Raw genomic sequence first — 23,084 nt, 5'->3', positions numbered from 1 at the left:
ATAATCACCCTTACTCAATATCTAACACTGCTTGGCACATAGTGAACACTTATGAATAAATGAAGTTTAGGAAAGTTAACTTCCCCAAGGTCACAGCTATTAAATGGTAAAACTGGGATTTGAACCTAGATTTTTCTGACCTTCAGAGCCCATTTTTTTTTTGAGACAGGTTCTCACTCTTGCCCAAGCTAGATTGCACGGTGGTGCAATCTCAGCTCATTGCAGCCTCAACCTCCTGGGCTCAGGCAACCCTCCCACCTTCACCTCCTGAGTAATTGGGGCTCCAGGAGCATGCAACTATGCCTGGCTAATTTTTTTGTATTTGTAGAGACAGGGTTTCTCCATGTTGCCCAGGCTTGTCTCAGACAAAGGTTTCACCATGGTTGCCCAGAGACCTCACAGAACATTCATACCACCTGAGGAGCCTTTGAAACCATTCAGGTTCTCTTTTAATTGGGGTGGGGTGGGGTTTGGGCAGTGGTGGGGTTTTTTTCTTTTTTTTGTCTTTGAGACGGAGTCTTGCTCTGTCACCCAGGCTGGAGTGCAGTGGCACGATCTTGGCTCACTGCAAGTTGCGCCTCCCGAGTTCACGCCATTCTCCTGCCTCAGCCTCCTGAGTAGCTGGGACTACAGGTGCCGGCCACCACGCCCAGCTAATTTTTTGTATTTTTAGTAGAGATGGGGTTTCACCATGTTAGCCAGGATGGTCTCGATCTCCTGACCTCATGATCCACCCACCTCGGCCTCCCAAAGTGCTGGGATTACAGGCGTGAGCCACCGCGCCCGGCTGGCAGTGGTGGTTTAAAAAGCATCCCAGTAAGGGCACTTTACTGATATGCAGCAAGGATTTCTGCTGCTGTTTATCATGCTCTCTGTCTCACTGAGATAGACAGTAGAGAAGGAGGAGAAATATACATAGAACCACAGTGGTTGGTAGCTTTGATGGGGTTAAAAAAAAAAAACAGATTCTAAAATAGTAAAACATAAAATGAATAGCAGATCTTGGCAACAGAGAGGAAAACCAGCGACATTTGCCAAAGATAGAAAACTTTTTGGAGGGGAGGCATTTAAATATTAACTGAAAGCATACTGATCTCTACAGCTTAAGTTTTTGGGAAGAAGGGGAGACACAGACTACATCCAGTCAAGCCAGATCTTTTTACCTTTGTCTTGCATCATCCATGTCTATATCCCTGTATAATAATCATAAAAGTAAGCCAGAAGTAAAAAACAAAAAAAAGACAAAAATACATATTCATTTAAGAAAGGGATTTTTTTGGGATTTTTTTGGAGACAGTGTTATGCTGTGTTGTCGAGTGGTCTTGAACTCCTGGGCTGAAGTGAGCCTCCCACCTCAGCCAAGTAGCTGGGATTACTGTTGCATGCCATCAAGCATGCCTCAAAAAAGGAATCTTTATAAATATTGTCACTTTATACTTTTAAAGGGGAAAATCTAAAAAAATGCTTTGAACTATCCTGGTGATCACATGTAATAGAAATTTTCCTCTCCTGCTCACCTTCATCATCATGCTTATCTCACCCCTTCCAAAAAGTACTAGACTGTTATTATTAGATACTTTGATGTTTGTTCCATGTTATGCTGCTTTCATGTAAACAGAGCCAGCAATTGAATATCAGATAAGAAAGATGGTGTCCAAGAAAATCTTGGAACTGCTATTTTCTTTTTTCCAGAAGTTTATTCCTAGGGCCGGGTGCGATAGGTAGCTCATGCCTGTAATCCCAGCACTTTGGGAAGCTGAGGTGGGTGGATCACTCGAGATCAGGAGTTCGAGACCAGCCTTACCAACATGGCAAAAACCCATATCTACTAAAATACAAAAATTAGCCAGTGTGGTGGTGCATGCCTATAATCCCAGCTACTCAGGTGGCTGAGGCACAAAGATTGCTTGAACCCTGGAGGCAGAGGATGCAGTCAGTCGAGATTGCACTACCACATTTCATCCTGGGTGGCAGTGAGACTCTGTGCTTAAAAAAAAAAAAGAGAGAGAGAGAGAAAGCTTATTCTTAAATGTGCAACAGGCTCCAAGACATTTCATCCTTTGCTTCCTAGGGTGGAAGCAGATTTTATGGTAGGAAATACAGATATTTAAATAGGAATGGGATCAAAGGTCATCATTGCCTCGGGCACAGTGGTTCGTTTTTTGGTTTTTGTTCTTGTTTTCCAGATTTCTCCCTTCTAAGTACTAACCAGGCCCAACCCTACTTAGCTTCTGAGATCAGATGAGCAACTGGGTGCATTCAGGATAGAATGGCCATAGACTTTTGCCAGATTTGTTAATTCCACCTGTCCAGGGAACCCTTCCCTGTCGCCTTTGCTTTTAGCTCCTCAAGTTTTTTCTGCTGCTCTTTTTGTTTCTGCTTGAAATCCTTGTCTTCCTCATACATCTCCTTGGCCTGTTTCTTGTCAGGGGCTTCTTGCCATAGGTGCCTGTCAGGAACGCTGGCCGTGGTGCCTGGCATTCCTTCCCCAGACCCTGCATAGGAAACTGGAACTGCAGTTTACTGTTTTGATTCCTTAGTTAAAAGACATAAAGCTTTCAACCAAAGTTCTACTTCGTTTTTTGTTTTTTTATTTTATTTATTTTTTTAGACAGAGTCTCACTCTGTTGCCCAGACTGGAGTGCAATGGTGCAATCTCAGCTCACTGCAGCCTCCGCCTCTGTGGTTCAAGCAATTCTCGTGCTTCAGCCTCCAAAGTAGCTGGGAGTGTACAGGTCGTGCACCGCCATGCCTGGCTAATTTTTGTATTTTTAGTAGAGATGGGGTTTCACCATTTTGCCAAGGCTGGTCTCAAACTCCTGGCCTCAAGTGATCTGCCCACTTCAGCCTCCCAAAATACAGGCGTGAGCCACCACGCCTGGCCACTACTTCTTTAAAGAAATATTTAACTGACAACCTAGGAATTTGGAATGTGTTGGTAAAATGTGATGTTTGCTATAGCTTGCCAGAAAGGTTGTATCAAATAGTATAGAGTTTGGGCTGTTCTCAGATAAAGAAGATAATTTTGTTGTTCTTTTGGTTTTTTCTCCACATGGAGAGGTTTCAGGCACAGTCCAGGATTAGTATCGTGGCTTGACTATCAGCTTCTAATATATTCACATTCTAGTCAGGGGGAAGGTTTATTTCTGCCCTTGAAGGACACAACCAGGAAGTTGTATTATTTCTGTTTCTGCCCCATTGCCGTACTTAGCTATAAAAGAAGCTGGGAAATTTAACCAGGCAGCCATGTGAAGAAGGGAAGAGTAGATACTGTTCTTTGCTTTGCCACATTAACAAATGGTTGTGGTTGGCCCTTCTAGGATATGGCTTTAAGCTACACTGTGATCATCTCTTACTCCTTTTTTTTTGCTGATGCCTGGAATTTCGGTTTAGAGTAAGTTCATTTGATTTGCAAGAAGTAAAATTGTACTTTCATTAGTTTGGAAGTCTTAAGTGAGTAAGTTTTGATTCTTTCATGATAATTTTGTTAAGTTGAGAAAAAAGGCAAGCATGAAGACATGGCATATCTGATAGGGGTATACCTTGAGATTGGGCTAGAGATTCTAAAAATAGTTGATTAACCTTTTTTTTCCCCTTCCAAGGCTGCTTAAAACTAGATTGGTTTTACTTAGGCCCACCATTGTAGTTGCTGACATTGAATGATGGGAGTATATAATTTGAGCCACCAAAATAAATGAGGCCAGAGTCTCTTAGCAGAGAATCACTTAATGTCCTAGCAGAGAAGTAGATAATTACTTAAAATAATTTCGTAAAGTTACTTTGTGTCCAGCAGTATCGGAATGGTCATTCCATAATTATTTGTTCTGTAAACATAGATTTTATCACTGATGGAGCATTTCTTTTGGCTTTTGTAAAGTTATTTTAGCACCTGTCACCTATAGCTTGTTTGCTTTCTGTTTTTTCTAGTCCTGCCCTTGTGGAATGACCTTCTCTGTTGTACAATAAGTCTCATCCATACTGAGAAACAGGAGTCTCAAAGCCCCTCCTTGTGTCTAGTCTTGCTATCTCACCCCTCTCGTGTTGACTTTACTGGTTATCTTCAAGTGGAAACAAGTGGAGAAAAATCTTGTCAGCTAGGCATGTATGTGTATATCACCAGGTCTTGTCTTAAATTTACACCCAAAAATTCCACCGTGGTATATAACTGAGGACATTCGTAGGACACTAAGGAGTATAGATAGAGCAGGGGTTGGCAAACTGTGGGCTTACCTTTTTTAATTTTTTTTATTTTTTATTTTATTTTTTTGAGACGGAGTCTCACTCTGTCGCCCAGGCTGGAGTGCAGTGGCCGGATCTCAGCTCACTGCAAGCTCCACCTCCCGGGTTTACGCCATTCTCCTGCCTCAGCCTCCTGAGTAGCTGGGACTACAGGCGCCCACCACCTCGCCCGGCTAGTTTTTTGTATTTTTTAGTAGAGACGGGGTTTCACCGTGTTAGCCAGGATGGTCTCGATCTCCTGACCTCGTGATCCACCCGTCTCAGCCTCCCAAAGTGCTGGGATTACAGGCTTGAGCCACCGCACCCGGCCCCACCTTTTTTTATAAATAAAGTTTTATTGGAACACAGCATATCCATTTCTTTCCATATTATGTAAGACCACTTTTATACTATAAGGGCAGAATTGAGTAGTTGAAACAGTATGTTTACTATCCTGCCCTTTAAGAAAAGGTTTGCCAATTTTGTGTCTAGAATTTGCTCATGTGACATTGAAATAATGGAAATCAAAAGGTACTTGGAGAATCTTTTATCAAAACATGAGGCCAGGCATGGTGCCTCACTCCTGTAATTCCAGCACTTGTGGAGTCTGAGGTGGGTGGATCACTTGAGGTCAGGAGTTCAAGACCAGCCTGACCAATGTGGCAAAACCCTGTCTCTACTAAAAATATAAAAATTAGCCAGTTGTGGTGGTATGCCCCTGTAGTCCCAGCTACTCAAGAGCCTGAGGTGGGAGGATCACTTGAACCCTGGAGGCGGATGTTGCAGTGAGCCAAGATCACACCACTGCACTCCAGCCTATGTGACAGAGTAGAACCCTGTCTCAAACCCTAAAAAGTATCATGAGGCTATGGAAAGAACATTCATTTAGGAAGCCAGTAGTAAATGACTGAGGAAATAGTCATTAAATATAACATTGCACATTCATCAAATAATAGGATCTTAATGCATAGCCCTATTGTTGGGTGATGAATGAAATATTAGATACCATTCTTTCCTCCTAGAGGTCCAGTTTTACATAGAAATTGTAACTTTGTGTTGTCATCCCACTGGTAATACTAAGGCCAGGCACAAGGATTTTCAACTTTTGAAGTTTATTTTCTCACTCGAAGCCATTTATGTAAACTCCTTTGAATACCCACATAAAGCAAAGAAAGTTGGTGCTGATAAACTAGTGGGCAGCAGGTTCATGGTGGTTCAGGGTCGGTCAGCAAACCAGTGCCAACACTGAAGATGATGCCAAACAAAATTGACTGCAATCAGTTCTAGCCAGGATCATGGTTTAGATATTTTCTAGCCAGAATTAATTAATTTTTTCTTTTTTTGAGACGGAGTCTCACTCTGTTGCCAGGCTGGAGTGCAGTGGCGCGATCTTGGCTCACTGCAACCTCCACTTCCCGGGTTCAAGCGATTCTCCTGCCTCAGCCTCCTGAGTAGCTGGGATTACAGGCGCGTGCCACCACGCCCAGCTAATTTTTGTATAATTAATTAATTTCTTATACAGTATCATCATTTAATGATTTGTGGGATTTTATATGTGTGTGTGTGTGTTTTAAGAGACAGAATATCACTATGTAGCCCAGGTTGGTCTTGAACTCCTGAGCTCAAGCAATCCTCTTATCTGCCTCAGTCTTCTGAGTAGCTGGTACTACAGATGTGAGCCATTACACCTGTCTTAATGTTTCATGTTCTTACATGTTAAACCCCTATGTAATAGGGCAGTGTGCCATTGTATAAATAATAGTTAATAAAATTTAAATTAGTCTTGGTTGAACTATAACTTAGGCAAGTCCTTTCTACAAACTTTGCCTGTCTGTCTAAAAGCTGGGTGTGGTGGTGCACACCTGTAGTCCCAGCTACTCAGGAGGTTGAGGCGGGAGACTCATTTGAGCCCAGGAGGTTGAGGCTGCAGTGAGCTATAATGGTACCACTGCACTCCAGCCTGGGTGACAGAGTGAGACCCTGTCTCAAAAAAAGAAAGGAAGGAGTTAAGTGGAAAATTGAGAAACTGTGATACCGACTCTAAATGGGACAACGTAGTAAACTGATAGAATTTTTGTCTTAGTTTATAAGGCCAGATTATGTTGATATACTTAGGTTGGGATAAATTGCCGTTTTAGAGCGTTTTTCTTTAGACATCAGGATATGATTCTTATCTATAATTGATATTTGCTCAGTTTTCTTCCCTCAAGACATCTGATCAATTGTTTTTTTCTAACTAAATTTCTTTTTTAGAGTTGTTGATTTTAACTTGAGTAGCTCCTGTGGGTCAGTTGCTTTATTGAGTACTTGGAATGCTAAGTTTAATAACATATGTGACTGCATTTAGTAAGTTCCCAACAGCCTGAAGCAGGGCTAGATTTCTCTGAGAAGTTTTCCCCAGAACTGTCCAATAAATGAACATTTATGAACTGTCTGCTATATTCCAGACATTGCTAGATGCTTGTTTAAGAGATGAATAAGACATGCCTAGCCTTTAGAAGCTTCCAAACTGGTGGTAAGGAGAGTAGGGAGAGGTAAATTCATAAAATATGCATAAGGTGTAGTGGAAACCCAGGTCTGCCCTGAGGGGCCAGAAGTGTGTGAGGGCAAAAAGAGAGCCAGTAGTGTTTTAGGTAGGGGGAGCACCTGTCTCTTCTGTCCTTCACTGCCAACATGTGACGTCAATGACCTGCCAGAATCACACAGTAATAATACTGGAGTGGTTCCTTGTTACTCTCTGACTCAAACATTTTTCTCGATTTTTATTTATAATTTTATATATAATGTATAATTTGGTTTTAAAATTGTTATTTTAATTTTAATTTTTTAATAAATAGAGACAGGGTCTCGCTGTGTTGCCCAGGCTGGTTTTGAACTCCTGAGCTCAAGCAATCCTCTTGCCTCTGCCTCCCAAAGTGCTGAGATTACAGGCATGAGTCACTGCACCCGGCTATAATTTGTTTTAAGCATCTGTGTTCAGGCGGTATGGTAGGCACTTTCACTCTGTGTTTTCTCTGATATAGTTTATTCTACTGCATTTTCTTACAAACTGTAATCACTCTTATTTCCAGTTAAAACAGATGATAGACTGGACATGGTGGCTCATGCCTATAATTTTAGCACTTTTGGAGGCAGAGGTGGGAAGATCACTTGAGCCCAGGCATTCAAGACCAGCCTGGGCAACACAGGGAGACTTAAACTTTTTTTTTTTTAATTAGCTGGGCATAGTGGCATGGACTAGTAGTCCCAACTACTTAGGAGGCTGAGGTAGAAGGATCACTTGAGCCCGAGAGGTCGAGGCTACATTAAGCCGTGGTCATGCTACTGCACTCCAGCCTAGGTGACAGAGTGAGACCTGGTCACACACTCAAAAAATAGATCATAGATATCGACCACTTCATCGTTCTTACTTAGCAATAATCGTTTCCTGTTTCCTCCTGTCTTACTCCATTTTCACACTATAAATTTACTACCTGAGACTGGGTAATTTATAAAGGAAAGAGGTTTAATTGACTCACAGTACTGCATAGCTGGGGAGGCCTCAGGAAACTTACAAGCATAGAAGGCAAAGAAGAAGCAAGTACCTGCTTCACAAGGCGCCAGGAAAGAGAAAGTGAGCAGAAAGAGCCCCTTATAAAACCATCAGCTTTCGTGATAACTCACTCATTATCACGAGAAGAGCATGGCGGAACCGCCCCCATGATCCAGTCACCTGGGGGGTTACACGTGGGGGTTACAATTCAAGATGAGATTTGGGTAGGGACATACAACCAAACCATATCACTTCCTGATCATGCTTTATGGTATAGCTAAGAAAGTTTACCTGCTCTTTTCCCATGCTAAACTCTAATGATCTTTCCTGATTCCTCTTGCCAAAAGGTAATCCAGTGTGGACTTGAGCCTGTAGTCTTAGCTATTTGGGAGGCTGAGGTAGGAGGATCGTTTGAGGCCAGGAATTAGAATCTGCACTGAGTTATGATCTTGCCACTGCACTCTAGCCTGGGCAACACAGCAAACCCTATCTCTTAAAAAAAAATAAAATAAAATGCTGAGAACACATTCTATTCTATAATGAGTTTGTGTTCCCAGGCAAAAAAAATAAAAAGAATCAACACAATTTTAAGGAAAAAAAAAAGGGTAGGTACAGTGTCTCATGCCTATAATCCCAGCATTTTGGGAGGCCAAGGTGGGTGGATCACCAGAGATCAGGAGTTTGAGACCAGCCTGTCCAACATGGTGAAACTCTGTCTCTACTAAAAAGACCAAAAAAAAAAAATTAGGCAGACGTGGTGGTGTGCGCCTGTAATCCCAGCTAGTCGGGAGGCTGAGGCAGGAGAATCACTTGAACCTGGGAGGCAGAGGTTGCAGTGAGCCGAGATTGCACCTCTGTAGTCTAGCCAGGGCAACAGGGCATGACCCTATCTCAAAAAAAAAAAAAAAAAAAAAAAAAAAATGCTCAAAGCTCTTTTAAGAATTTCTTACTTAGAGGCCTCAGAAATAACACCACACATCTACAACCATCTGATCCTCGAGAAACCTGACAAAAACAAGCAATGGGGAAAGGATTCCCTATTTAATAAATAGTGCTGGGAAAACTGGTTAGCCATATACAGAAAACAAACTGGACCCCTTCCTTACACCTTATACAAAAATTAACTCTGATGGATTAAAGACTTAAATGTAAAACCTAAAACCATAAGAACCCTAGAATAAAACCTAGGCAGTACCATTCAGAACATAGACATGAGCAAAGACTTCATGACTAAAACACCAAAAGCAATGGCAGCAAAAGCCAAAATTGACAAATGGAATCTAATTAAAAAGGTTCAGCACAGCAAAAGAAACTATTATTAGGGTGAGCAGGCAACCTACAGAATGGGAGAAAATTTTTGCAATCTATCCATCTGACAAAGGTCTAATATCCAGAATCTACAAGGAACTTAAATTTACAAGAAAAAAACAACCCCTTCAAAAAGTGGGTGAAGGATATGAACAGACGCTTCTCAAAAGAAGACATTTACGTGGCCAACAAACATATTTAAAAAATCTCATCATCATTGGTCATTAGAGAAATGCAAATCAAAACTACAGTGAGATACCATCTCACGCTAGTTAGAATGGTGGTCATTAAAAAGGAAACAACAGATGCAACGATGTGGAGAAGTAGGAACGCTTTTACACTGTTGGTGGGAGTGTAAATTAGTTCAACCATTGTGGAAGACAATATGGCATTTCCTCAAGGATCTAGAACCAGAAATATACCATTTGATCCAGCAATCCCATTATTGGATATATACCCAAAGGATTGTAAATCATTCTCCTATAAAGACACATGCACACGTATGTTTATTGCAGCACTATTTATAATAGTGAAAACTTGGAACCAACCCAAATGCCCATCAGTGATAGACTGGATAAAGAAAATGTGGCACATATACACTATGGAATACTATGCAGTCATAAAAAAGAATGAGTTCATGTCCTTTGCAGGGACATGGATGAAACTGGAAACCACCATCCTCAGCAAACTAACACAGGAACAGAAAACCAAACACCGCATGTTTTCACTCATTAGTGGGAGGTGAACAATGAGATCACATGGACACAGGGAGGGGAACATCACACACCAGGACCTGCCAGGGACTGGGGGACAAGGGGAGGGAGAGCATTAGAACAAATACCTAATGCATGTGAGGCTTAAAACCTAGATGACAGGTTGATAGGTGCAGCAAACCACCGTGGCACATGTATACCTATGTAACAAACCTGCACGTTTTGCACAAGTATCCCAGAACTTTAAAAAAAAAAAAAAGTTATTTTCTTGGCCGGGCACAGTGGCTCATGCCTGTAACCCCAGCACTTTAGGAGGCCGAGGTGGGTGGATTACTTGAGGTCAGGAGTTCAAGACCAGACTGGCAACATGGCGAAACCCCATCTTTACTAAAAATACGAAAAATTAGGCGGGCATGGTGACGAATGCCTGTAGTCCCAGCTACTGGGAAGGCTGAGACATAATTTCTTGAACCCAAGAGGTAGAGGTTGCAGGTTGCAGTGAGCTGAGATCGTGCCACCGCACTCCCACCTGGCAACAGAGCCAAAAAAAAAAGAAAAAAATGCCTTATATTCTTACAGACTATATTATTTTAAATGTGGATATTCTAGAGATTGATGGTGGTGATGTTTGCATAACAATATGGATTTACTTAATGCCACAGAACTCTGTACACTTAAACATGCTGAAAATGATAATTTTATATTATGCATATTTTACCACAGTAATAAATATGGAAACAAATAGTATGGAGGGGCCAGGTACAGTGGCTGTCTCCTGTAATCCCAGAACTTTGGAAGGCCAAAGCAGGAGGATCACTTGAGGTCAAGAGTTAAAAACCAGTTTGGGTAACATAATGAGACCCTCCTCTCTACAAAAAATACAAAAATTAGCTAGGTATGGTGGCATGCACCTGTAGTCCCAGCTACTCGGGAGACTGAGGTGGGAGGATTGTTTGAGCCCAGGAGGTCAAGGCTGCAGTGGGCCAGGATTGCACTACTGCACTCCACCTTGGGTGACAGGGTGAGACCCACCATCTCATAAAGAAGGAAAAAAAAAAGGCGGGGGAACTGGAGAGGGCAGTTTCTTTCCCATCAAACTATCAAAGCAAGGAAAAAAGTAGTTCTTTATGACTTTTTGCCAAGAACCCTCAGTTCTTACTCATCTGTTGTGTTTTACAGTCTACTTTATCTAACACTAATATAGCCAGTCCAGTTTTTTTATGAGTATTTGCAGGGTATGTAATTTTCTATCCTTTCACTTTTAACCTGTTTTGATTTTTGAGGCAGAGTCTCACTTTCTCACCCAGGCTGGGATGCAGTGGCACAATCTCGGCTCACTGCAACCTTCACCTCCCAGGTTCATGCGATTCTTGTGCCTCAGCCTTACAAGTAGCTGGGATTACAGGCGCATACCACCACGCCTGGCTAATTTTTGTATTTTCAGTGGAGACGGAGTTTCACCATGGTGGCCAGGCTGGTCTCGAACTCTCAACCTCAGGTGATCCACCCCGCCCTTGGCCTCCTAAAATACTGGGATTACAGGTGTGAGCCACCACACCTGGCTCTTCATGTGGATTTCATTTACCATCTGGTATCATTTTTTTCAGCCTGAAGGGCTTTCTTTAGTATTTCTTTTTTCTTCTTCTAAGGTTCCCATCAGATGGGTAATGTGTTGAAGTCATAACAAGGTTTGAAGGAGGCATGTCACACACATGAGCATGAAAACCCAATCATCATGCTTACACACTACGGAAGGATTTCTTTAGTATTTCTTCTAAGTCAGGTCTGCTGAGTATGAAGGCTTGTAGTCTTTTTTTTTTTTTTTTTTTTGTCTGGGACTGTCTTAATGTTTTTATTTTTGAAGGATAGTCTTGTTAGATGTATTAGTTTTTTTGTTTGTTTGTTTGTTTGTTTGTTTGTTTGTTTTTTTGAGACGGAGTCTTGCTCTGTAGCCCGGGCTGGAGTGCAGTGGCCGGATCTCAGCTCACTGCAAGCTCCGCCTTCCGGGTTCACGCCATTCTCCTGCCTCAGCCTCCGGAGTAGCTGGGACTACAGGCGCCCGCCACCTCGCCCGGCTAGTTTTTTGTATTTTTAGTAGAGACGGGGTTTCACAGTGTTCGCCAGGATGGTCTCGATCTCCTGACCTCGTGATCCGCCCGTCTCGGCCTCCCAAAGTGCTGGGATTACAGGCTTGAGCCACCGCGCCCGGCCAGATGTATTAGTTTTTTATTGCTGAATTAAAAATTACCACAATTGTAGCTCTCAAAACACCCCCAGCCAGGTGCAGTGGTTTGTGCCTATAGTCCCATCTACACAGGAGGCTAAGACACGAGAATCACTTTAGCCCAGGAGTTTGAGGCGGCTGCATTGTGCTGTGATCATGCCTGTAAATAGCCTGTACTCCAGCCTGGGAAATAAGCAAGACACTGTCTCTTTAAAAAAGTAAAAATTTAAATAAATAGATTGAGTTTTTAATTATTTAAAAAACACCACCAAATATCTCACAAGTTTCTGTAAGTGAGAAGTCTGAATATGGCTTATCTGGACATTTTGCTTGGGGTCTCACAGTGCCTATCATCAAGGAAGGTTGGTCAGGGTTGTGGTTTCATCTGAGGCTCCGGAATTCTCTTCCAGGCTTACACAGTTGTGGGCAGTATTATTTTCCTGGAGCTGTAGAGTTTAGAGTAGTCTTCCTCTTAAAGGCCAGTGGAAAAAAACCTCTTTGATCTCAGTGAAGACTAAAGCCCCTTTTTAAGGGGCTCACCTGATTAAGTCAAGACTACTCACAAAAAAACTCGGTGAAGTCAAAGTCAAACTGATTAGGGAGTTTAATATCTGTAAAATCCCTTCACCTTTGCCATGTGATGTAACCTAATTATGGAAGTGACATCCATCTCATTCATAGGCCTTTCTCACATTCTCAGGGAGGTGTGTATGCCAAGTGGTGGCAATTTTAGGCACCATCTTGGAATTCAGCCTACCACACTGGATAGGGAATTCTTTGTTGATTTTCTTTTTTTCTTTGAGCACTCTGAATATGCTACTGCTTCCTTGTCTCCATTGTTTCTGGTGAGAAGTCAGCTGTTAATCTTACTATGGATCCCCTGTATTGATGAGTAGATTTCTCTTGCCACTAAATTCAAGATTTTGCTTTTCTTTGGCTTTTAACAGTTTTACTGTGATTGTTGGGTGGGGATCTCTTTGTGTTTATCCTACTTAGAGTTCATTGAGCTTCTTGGATGTATAGATTAAGGGTTTAGTCAAATTTTAAAGTTTTCAGCCATTATTTATTGTTTCTGTCATCATGGGACTCCCATTACATGTGTGTTGATAGGCTTGTTGGTATCCTACAGGTCCCTGAGACTCTGTTCATTCTTATTTTTTTCTTTCTTTCTGCTTTTCAGATTGGACAATTTCTTGATGTGTCTTCAAGTTTGCTGATGCTTTTGTCTGCCAGTTTGAATCCACTGTTGATCCCCTTCAGTTAATTTTTCGTTTCAGCTATTATACTTTTCAGCTGTAGAGGTCCAATTCAGTGTTTTTTTTTTTTTATATAATCTTTTTGTTGAGATTCTCTATTCCTTGAATCATTGTCATCATGCTTTTCTTTCAGTTCTTTAAGCATGGTTTCCTTTAATTTGAACATATTGATAGCTGCTTGGAAATCCTGGACAGCTGAACAGCTGAACCTCCCTAGAGACAGTTTCTGACTTTTTATCCTATCTATGGCTCACATTTTCCAGTTTCTTTGCATGTCTCATAATTTTTTGTTAAACTGAACGTTTTAGATAATACATTGTGGAGACTCTGAGTTAGATTGCCTCCTGCCCCTTCCCAAAGGGAGGTGGTTGTTGCTATTTTTTTTTAGGGAGTTGCCTGCATTAAGTCTGTAGTATGAGGTGGTGATAGCAGAGATCGATTTTTTTTTTTTGCCAGGTTTTCTAAGGGTCACCCTGAGTCAGTTTGTCAGTTTCTCTTAGTGGTCAGAAATGACTGGTCAAAGGTTATGCGTAGCTACTGGAGCCAGTGAGGCTTCATTCAGCCTTTTTCTTTTTTTAAGAGACAGGGTCTTGCTCTGTTGGCCAGGTTGGTCTTGAACTCCTAGCCTTAAGCAGTCCTCCCACCTTCGCCTTCCAAAGTGTTAGGATTACAGGCGTGAGCCACTGCACCTGACTAGCTTCTGCTTTTTGCCAATGCAAGTTGGAAAACAAAGTCAAAGTTCAGGCAGTTTACAACTTTGCCCCAGCTTTTACTTCGTGCCGTCTTCTCATGTCCATGGCTGTCCTGTGTCTGTTAAAGGTGTCATTGAGCCATGGATGTTTCTATGACTAGGGTCCTTTCCAGCTGAGCATGCATACAGCTTTGTGTAAGCACACATACTTTTTTTTTTGAGACGGAGTCTTGCTCTGTCGCTCAAGCTCGAGTGCAGTGGCGTGATCTTGGCTCACTGCAGCTTCCACCTCCTAGGTTCAAGAGATTCTTCTGCCTCAGCCTCCCAAGTAGCTGGGATTATAGGCATGTGCCACCATACCCAGCTAATTTTTTGTATTTTTAGTAGAGACAGGGTTTCACCATGTTGGCCAGGCTGGTCTCATACTCCTGACCTCGTGATCCACCCGCCTCAGACTCCCAAAGTGCTAGGATTACAGGCGTGAGCCACCGCGCCTGACATCACACAGACCCTCAGACCTCCACAGATACCTGGGAGCTAATCAAGGCCCACCATGGCTATGTAATTCTTCTGGTAAGTCTGCTGGTTTGTTGCTTGCCTCCAATATTGCAACCTTGGCTTGCTGCAATATTAGCCTTCCCAACTGTTTGCTGCCAATATTGCTGTTGGTTTCAACAATAGTCCCGCATTTGGGACTTTTCTATATTCTACTCCTAACCAGTGGCCCCCCTCCAGCAGTGATGGTGTTGGTTTTCACACCTTGCCCCATCCTGGTAGAACTACCATTGATAGAGCTGGTGGAACTGGTAACAATAGCCCTAGGTTAAAACACACAGACTTCTGGCCGGGCACGGTGGCTCATGCCTGTAATCCCAACACTCTGGGAGGCCGAGGCGGGTGGATCACCTGAGGTCAGGATTTTGAGACCAGCCTGGCTAACATGGTGAAACTCCGTATCTACTGAAAATACAAAAATTAGCCAGGCGTGGTGGCGGGTGCCCGTAATCCCAGCTACTCGGGAGGCTGAGGCAGAAGACTCGCTTGAACCCACAAGGCAGAGGTTGCCATGAGCTGAAATCGCACCACTGCACTCCAGCCTGGGCAACAAGAGCGAGACTCCTCTTGTCTCACAGACTTCTGCTCTTCTTAACTGAGTTGAGTAGTTTTTCTTGAATGATCACTTTTCAATTTGTTATACGCCTGTGCCCACTTTCCAGAGTTCTGATATGGTGGTTTGACGTGTTTGTCTAGTTTTTTTCATTGAATTTTGGAGAGAGGCTCTGTTGAACTTCTCACTCTACTATTCCAGCAATTCCCCCTTTACCTTTTTATTTTATACCTTTCTTTTAGGTTCTCATATTTTTAAGAGAAATGGTCTTATTCATGTTATGTTTTTCTTTACGTTATTATGCTTTTACTCTTAATTTATGGGTGCTCAGAAACACTTTTTATGCAGTGTTTAAATGTTTTTAGAAGCCTCTTAATCAAATATTCCCAGGCCCCTTGAACATAGTAGTTGTCGAGGTAGTCATTAAATGCTCATTTAGTAGAGTTTTAAAGCTTTATTTAATATCTGCTTTGGGTCAGGTACTATAACCATAGTATGACTTTAGAGCATGGACTTTAAAGGTGAACCTGTGCAAGAATCCTCTCTCTTGTTAATGGAAATGTGACCTTGAACAAGTTGCTTAATTCTTCTCTTTTGAATGTCTTCAACCATAAAATAAAACTTCAGGGGAGTAAATGTGACTTAAGGCATAATATTTGCCCTACATTAAGTATTCAGTAAGTGATAACCTGTGACAATGTGTGAGAAGAATGTAAAATAATAGTTTCTACTTAATTATTAAGGTAATTGACAGTATTTTCTTTCTTTTCTTTTCCTTTTCCTTTCCTTTCTTTTCCTTTCTTTTGCTTTCTTTTCTTTTCTTTTCTTTCTTGAGACAGGGTCTTGCTATGTTGCCCAGGCTGGTCTTGAACTCTTGGCCTCAAGCAGTCCTCCGGAGTAGCTGGGATCACAAACATGAGCCACTGCACCTGGCTCATTTTAAAGATGGTAAAACTCAGATTAGAGAAGGAAAGTAATTTGGCGTGATCATACCGTTAATGAGTTCCAGAAAGAGGAGTTGATCCCGGGTCTGCTTGACTAATCCATTTTTCCCTGCTACTTCTAGGAATCAGAAAAGGCATCAAGGGCTGGGCACAGTGGCTCACGCCTGTAATCCCAGCGCTTTGGGAGGCTGAGGCGAGTGGATCACTTGAGGTCAGGAGTTCAAGAACAGCCTGGCCAATGTGATGAAACCCCGTCTCTACTGAAAAATACAAAAAACTAGCCGGGCGCGGTGGCGGGCGCCTGTAGTCCCAGCTACTCTGGAGGCTGAGGCAGGAGAATGGTGTAAACCCGGGAGGTGGAGCTTGCAGTGAGCTGAGATCCGGCCACTGTACTCCAGCCTGGGCGACAGAGCGAGACTCCGTCTCAAAAAAAAATAATAATAATAATGATAATTAGCAGGATTTGGGGGCACATGCATGTAATTCTAGCTACTCAGAAGGCTGACGTAGGAAAACCGCTTGAACCCAGGAGATGGAAGTTTCAGTGAACCGAGATTGCACATGGCAGTCCAGCCTGGGTGACATGTGAGACTCTGTCTCCAAAAAAAAAGAAAGAAAAGGTGTCACGGGTTTGTGGTTAGCTCTTATCATTGGTACAAAGCAAATATTTATTTGTTTGCATTTTCCCCCCACCTCATGCAACATGTCAAGAACTTCCACTACAAAAGTGATACACCAATTATTTGAACCTTGTGTGTTTCTCTAAGATACAGCCTTAGTGAATAAAACCTGGAATTTCTTAGGTGAGCGGAAAAATAAGAGACTTTAAACTGTTCATCCACAAATATGAGCATCAAAACTGGGACACTTTTTTTTAAAAAAAAATTTCTTTTTTAGGGGGGTTTGAGGTGGAGGTTTCACTGAGTTGCCTAGGCTGGTCTCAAATTCCTGGGCTCAAAGGATCCGCCTACCTCAGGCTCTCTAGTAGCTGGGACTACAGGCACATGCCACTATACCTGGCTCTCACAAACGCTTTTGATACATAATGGTGTAAGTAGCTATAAAAAGTATACTTAGAACAATTTTGTTAGCTTTAAAGCCTCTGAGACTGAAACATTGTACATACATGTTTTTATCATAATGTCCTCCAAAAATTGTGTACTCTCTTACAGAAACCTCCCTAGTGGTATTCCTTCTCTTTAATTCTCTTTCCTGACCTATTTTTGTCTGTACTGTGACACCTACTCTGCTTGGGTATCCTCTTATAATTCTTAACTGTGTCATAAAATCAGCTAATGCAGGGACACAATGTTCATGTACTTAGTTCATGGTAGATTCTTTTTGGGGAAGAGGGGTATCCATTATAGTTGATTCTTTTTTTTTTTTTTTTGGAGGCAGAGTCTTGCTCTGTTGCCCAGGCTGGAGTGCAGTGATGCCATCTCAGCTCACTTCACCCTTGACCTCCTGGGCTCAGGTGATCTCCCACTTCAGCCTCACGAGTAGCTGAGACGACAGGCGTGTGCTACCATGCCTGGCTAATTTTGTATTTTTAGTAAAGATAGGGTTTTGCTTTGTTGCCAAGGCTGGTCTCAAACTCCTGAGTTCAAGCAGTCAGCCTACCTCAGCCTTCCAAGGTGCTAGGATTACAGACACGAGCCACTGCACCCAGCCTATCATGGTAGATTCTTTTTTTTTGAAACGGAGTCTCACTCTTGTCCCCCAGGCTAGAGTGCAGTGGCGCAATTTCAGCTCACTGCAACCTCCGCCTCCCTGGTTCACGTGATTCTCCTGCCTCAGACTCCTGAGTAGCTGGATTACAGGCACTCACCGCCATGCCTGGCTAATTTTTGTATTTTTAGTAGAGATGGGGCTTCACCATGTTAGCCAGGCTGGTCTCGAGCTCTTGACCTCAGGTGATTAATCTGCCTGCCTCGGCCTCCCAAAGTGCTGGGATTACAGGCGTGAGCCACCACACCTGGCCTCATGGTAGTTTCTTCATGCCTTTTATGCTGTGTACTTATTAACATTCTAAGTAACATCATTTTAATGGCTAATGAGCTGTCATAATCAATATTGATAGATGTCATGGTTTAAAATCTTACCATGCTTCCAAGTAAGATTTGAGGGCTAGAGATAAAGGATCTGGAATGATTTCCTTTTCTTACGAACTCTGCAACTCAGAGTAGAGGGGAAGGTATTGGAAGGTAGAGAGAAAGGTGGCCGAAGTACTTAGAAATCAACTTTAAATTATAAGGAAAAGAACCAGAATATTCTGCTCTCCAGCTCCACCTCAAACGCTTATTATACCTAACAGTTAAAGAAGCCAGAAAATATTTTAAATTGTGCTGACCTGATTATGTATTGAAACTTTTGATGGCAAGTCGCAGCTCCTCTTAACCATGGTTTATTTGGGGGATTCTTAGACAGTTACTTTCCATTTCTAATAAAAAGATTTTTATGTTAGTGATTTGAGTACTCTCAGGCTGTTAAAACAATAAACATTCTTTGTGGAGCTTTATGAAAGGAGTAAAGTGTTGTAATGGCACTACTGTCAATCTGCAAATTTAAAGCATGCATGTGTATAGTGTTTAATGGCATTGTCTAGTTGCTGTAATAGCTAATCACTCTGACTGGAAGAGTTTATATGTATCACTCATGTGTTAGAGAATTTAGACTTATTAAACATTCATTTTCATGTTTTTTATAGTTTTCCAGGTAATACTTCAAGCTTTGAAGAAACAGCTTAGTTTTGTTCTTTTATAATATAGGTGGCAAACTATTTTTTATATATATAGAGAGAGAGAGAGAGAGAGTGAGAGAGAAAGGTAGAGAGAGAGACAGGGTATTGCTGTGTTGGCCAGCTTGGTATTGAACTCCTGACTTCAAGCAATCATTCTGCTTCAGCCTCCCAAAGTGCTGGGATTACAGGCACGAGCCATCATGCCCAGCCAAAACTGTTTCATACAACTATTCTTAGAGGTTTATTAAGTTATTTATTGTAGAGGAGCAACTCAGTCTTAAATTACAGTTTTTATTTAGAATCTTACCTTTCTTTAGCATAGAAAAACTTTAGCTCATTTTATCAGATTTCTAAATTATGAAGGAATTCTTTCCTTGCTGAATAATCCAGAATTAATTGACTTTTCTGTATTACTGAGGAACCTCAACTACTCAGAATATAATCAGAAGCTAATTAAGGAATTAGAAAAGAAGTAAAGAGCAAAGAGTTAAATAACAAGTCTTATATACTTTTTTTTTTTAAGGTAGAGTCTCACTCTGTCGCCCAGGCTGGAGTGCAGTGCGTGATATCAGCTCACTGCAACCTCTGCTTCCCAGGTTCAAGCGATTCTTGTGCCTCAGCCTCCCGAGTAGCTGGGACTACAGGCATGTGCCACCATGCCTGGCTAATTTTGTATTTTTAGTAGAGACGGGGTTTCACCATATTGGGCAGGCTAGTCGTGATCTCCTGACCTCAAGTGGCATCCCAACATGCTGGGATTACAGGTGTGAGCCACTGCGCCTGGCCCAAGTCTACATACTTTTGAGTTACCAAGTTTTTAGAGATGAAATACTGTCCTCTCATAATCTGCATCTTGTTTAGCATAACTCTACCAAAGTCAGGTTATTGCTTCAGTTGATTATTGCTATGTAGAAACCCTAAAAGTTGGTGACCGAAAACAGTTACAATTAAACATTCACTTCATTACAGTTCTACAGTTTGGTCAGGTCTTAGAAGTCATGACTTGTCTCTATTCTACTTGATATCTGTAGAGACACTTGACTGGGACTGGAGGATTTATTTTCGAAATAACTCAGTCATATGGCTGGCTGCCAGCTGGGAGCTCAGATGGGAATGTAGATCAGGTCCTCAGTTCTTCATGGGGAGAGCTAGACTTCTCACAGAATAACGGTGACAGGATCCCAAGAGAGAATGTCTTTATGAACAGATGTTCCAAGAGGACAGGCCCCAATTCACAAATGTTTGATCAAAGGCAGTCACATGGCCAAGCCAGTGTGAGAGAGGATACAGAACAATATTTAAATATTGAGTGTTATGGTTTATTGTAGGCTACTAAAGTAAAGTAGCTACTACTACTGCAGTGTTCTCATTTTACAGCAAAGTAGCCTTTCGGGAGGACAACTTGAAGACTTCATATTTATAGTCTTTGGCCTAGGAATTTCACCTTTAGGGTTTATCCTAAGGAAAATATTTAAACTCCCTGGATCTGTATCAAGGCTTCTTCTAGTTTTCATCCATAGCATTTTGCCCAGAGTTAGATAGCTGGTTAATGCAGGAATTCAGATTAAAACCAGATTTTCTAGTTCCAGAACTGTGTGCTTAATCATTGTACTATACAGCCTCTCACCCAGGGATGTCTATATATAATCATGTCAATGATATGAGAAGCTGATAATGTATTTAATAAAAATAAGATTTGTATATATAAAAATCTAAAAGGCTGTATACTGAAATGGAATATCTACAAGCCAGTATGTATGTTTTTTAATTGTAAGGATATCTTTTATAAGTCCACCATGCAAACTCAGTATATTCACATGTATATGTTTTGTTTTGTTTTTTGTGACAGAGTCTCACTCTGTCGCCCAGGCTAGAGTGCAGTGGTGCAATTTTGGCTCACCACAACTTTCGCCTCCTGGGTTCAAGCGATTCTCCTGCCTCAGCCTCCGAGTAGCTGGAACTACAGGCATATGCCCCCATGCCTGGTTAATTTTTATACTTTTGGTAGAGACAGGTTTTGCCATTTTGGCCAGGCTGGTTTTGAACTCCTGACCTCAGGTGATCCACCCGCCTCGGCCTCCCAAAGTGCTGGGATTACAAGCCTGAGCCACCGCACCCAGCTGTCACATGTATATGTTTTATATATATTTTAATTTTACCCTGATACTCAAATACTGGTCTCCACCCTTTCATTCAAACATCAAAGAGCTATGTGATTGTGGTTGTAAATGCTACATGTAATGAATCTTGGAAGAGTGTTCCATTCTCCCGTCCCCATCCCCCCTTCACACTGTAAATATAATGTAAATATAACCCTTGAGGAGGATGTCTTGAGATCCCTGTGGTCCATAGCTGCCTGATGCTCCATATGTAGAAGCTTAGAAAATACGAGTACTTACTGAATAGAGCTTCTTAACCAATATTCTTTAACTGGCTTCCACATCATAGTTTTACTTATAATGACTTTACATTCCATTCTCACAGTATTATTCCAAATCACTACCCTTAAAGAGGTAAAATATTATCACCCATATCTGTCCCAACTAAACCAGAATTACTTGGTGGTTGTACAAATTCTCAAGTTCCTACCCTCTTTCACATTTGTTAAGTCTAGGGCAGCAGTTATTCCCTCTGTCAGCCAGGCTGGAGTGCAGTGGAACAACCTTGGCTCACTGCAACCTCTGCCTCCCGGTCTCAAGCGATACTCCTGCCTCAGCCTCCCGAGTTGCTGGAATTACAGGTGTGTGCCACCATGCCCGGCTAATTTTTGTATTTTTAGTAGAGACAGGGTTTCGCCATGTTGGCCAGGCTGGTCTCGAACTCCTAGGGCAGCAGTTCTTGACCCTGGATGCACTTGAGAATCATTTGAAAATGCTGATGTCCAGATTCCACCCTAGATCAGTTGCATGAGATTCTCTAGTTGGTGTCACTTGAGTGTGTTTCTTTTTTTTTTTTTTTTTTTTTTTTTTTTTTTTTTTTTTTTTTTTTGAGACGGAGTCTCGGTCTGTCGCCCAGGCTGGAGTGCAGTGGCCGGATCTCAGCTCACTGCAAGCTCCGCCTCCCGGGTTCACGCCATTCTCCTGCCTCAGCCTCCCGAGTAGCTGGGACTACAGGCGCCCGCCGCCTCGCCCGGCTAGTTTTTTGTATTTTTTAGTAGAGACGGGGTTTCACTGGGTTAGCCAGGATGGTCTCGATCTCCTGACCTCGTGATCCGCCGGTCTCGGCCTCCCAAAGTGCTGGGATTACAGGCTTGAGCCACCGCGCCCGGCCGAGTGTGTTTCTTAGCATTGGACAAGTTGGGAAGATACAGAAAATAGTTTTGCATTTTAAAGATTGTCCAAAAAAGGTGTTAGACTATTAATAGACAGTTTTATTTCAGCATAAGCCTGTAGGATTATGTAAATCTTCATGAATTGTTATGAATGAATTTTCCTTTAAAATAGAATTATTATTGCACAGTTTCATTAGAGATTACTCATTGAAAACCTTGTGTGAGCTCTCCAGTGAGTCTTGTTGCTAATTCACAAATGAAGAATATGGGCAATGTAGGAAAATATCTGGAATTCCTTGGTTTATGCATTTAAGCTAGTCTAGATAATTCTCTACTGTTTTGGAAATTATACCATAAAGGATACTTCTTTTAAAATAACGAGGAATTGTATCACTGGAAGGCCATGTCCTTATTTTTTAAAGAAAGAAACTAAATACTTTGGCTTAGTGACAATCTACATTTCAAAGGTTCTCGGGACTAAAAGCTTATTCTTCATTTAAATGACTTCTTCTCAGCCTTATTAAGAGTTCATCTAGGTTATAAACCATATCTCCAGTTATTCATGCTGTTCCAGATTGGGTAAAACAGGTATCAAAAGTACTGAAGGGAGAAGTAATAGCTTAAGCACTTCTCAGTTTATCTTTTATCTCTAGATGTAGATATTTGGAGAAATGCGGCTGTTTAATGAGAACTGTAGTGGGGCATCCATTTACATCTCTTAGGATTGGTTGAATAGAGTATGGCCTATTGAGTATACTTTTGATGTTGTTGCCAGTCTCTTTTCAAATGTACACGTGACACTATCTGAAGAAATACTAGAAACACCTAGTAAACATTTTTCTAATATCTATTGTTAAGCTATATTCAGGTGATCACATTTTGAGGCTTGGTTTTCTGCTTGGCTATCAGTGATAATCAGGTAACATATAGGGTATCTGTGAGCTGCTGACTTTAATAGGTCAGCCTGTGTAAGTGTATAAGACCTACCTTTTTGGAGACCAATAATGTGGTAGTTTCTTATGCTTAGACTTGAAGGGAGCACTTGTTTTAGACCTCTATACCATGGTTTCAAAAATCTT

The 23,084-nt window shown here is 41.8% G+C and overlaps 1 protein-coding gene and 1 non-coding gene across 2 annotated transcripts in view; one reads left to right on the top strand and one right to left on the bottom strand.

Annotated features, from left to right (window-relative positions):
- LOC105492037 (sorting nexin 3) overlaps nt 1-23,084 on the top strand; it is a 50,750-nt gene that overhangs the window by 6,647 nt on the left and 21,019 nt on the right. The window lies entirely within an intron of this gene.
- On the bottom strand, nt 11,426-11,529 carry LOC112428526 (small nucleolar RNA U13). Its single transcript, XR_003020510.2, has one exon. It is a non-coding gene; the product is annotated as a small nucleolar RNA U13 (small nucleolar RNA).

This window comes from Macaca nemestrina, chromosome 5 (genome assembly GCF_043159975.1).
Source record: "Macaca nemestrina isolate mMacNem1 chromosome 5, mMacNem.hap1, whole genome shotgun sequence".
Lineage (NCBI taxonomy): Eukaryota > Metazoa > Chordata > Mammalia > Primates > Cercopithecidae > Macaca > Macaca nemestrina.
This window is presented reverse-complemented; position numbering and strand designations above follow the sequence as displayed.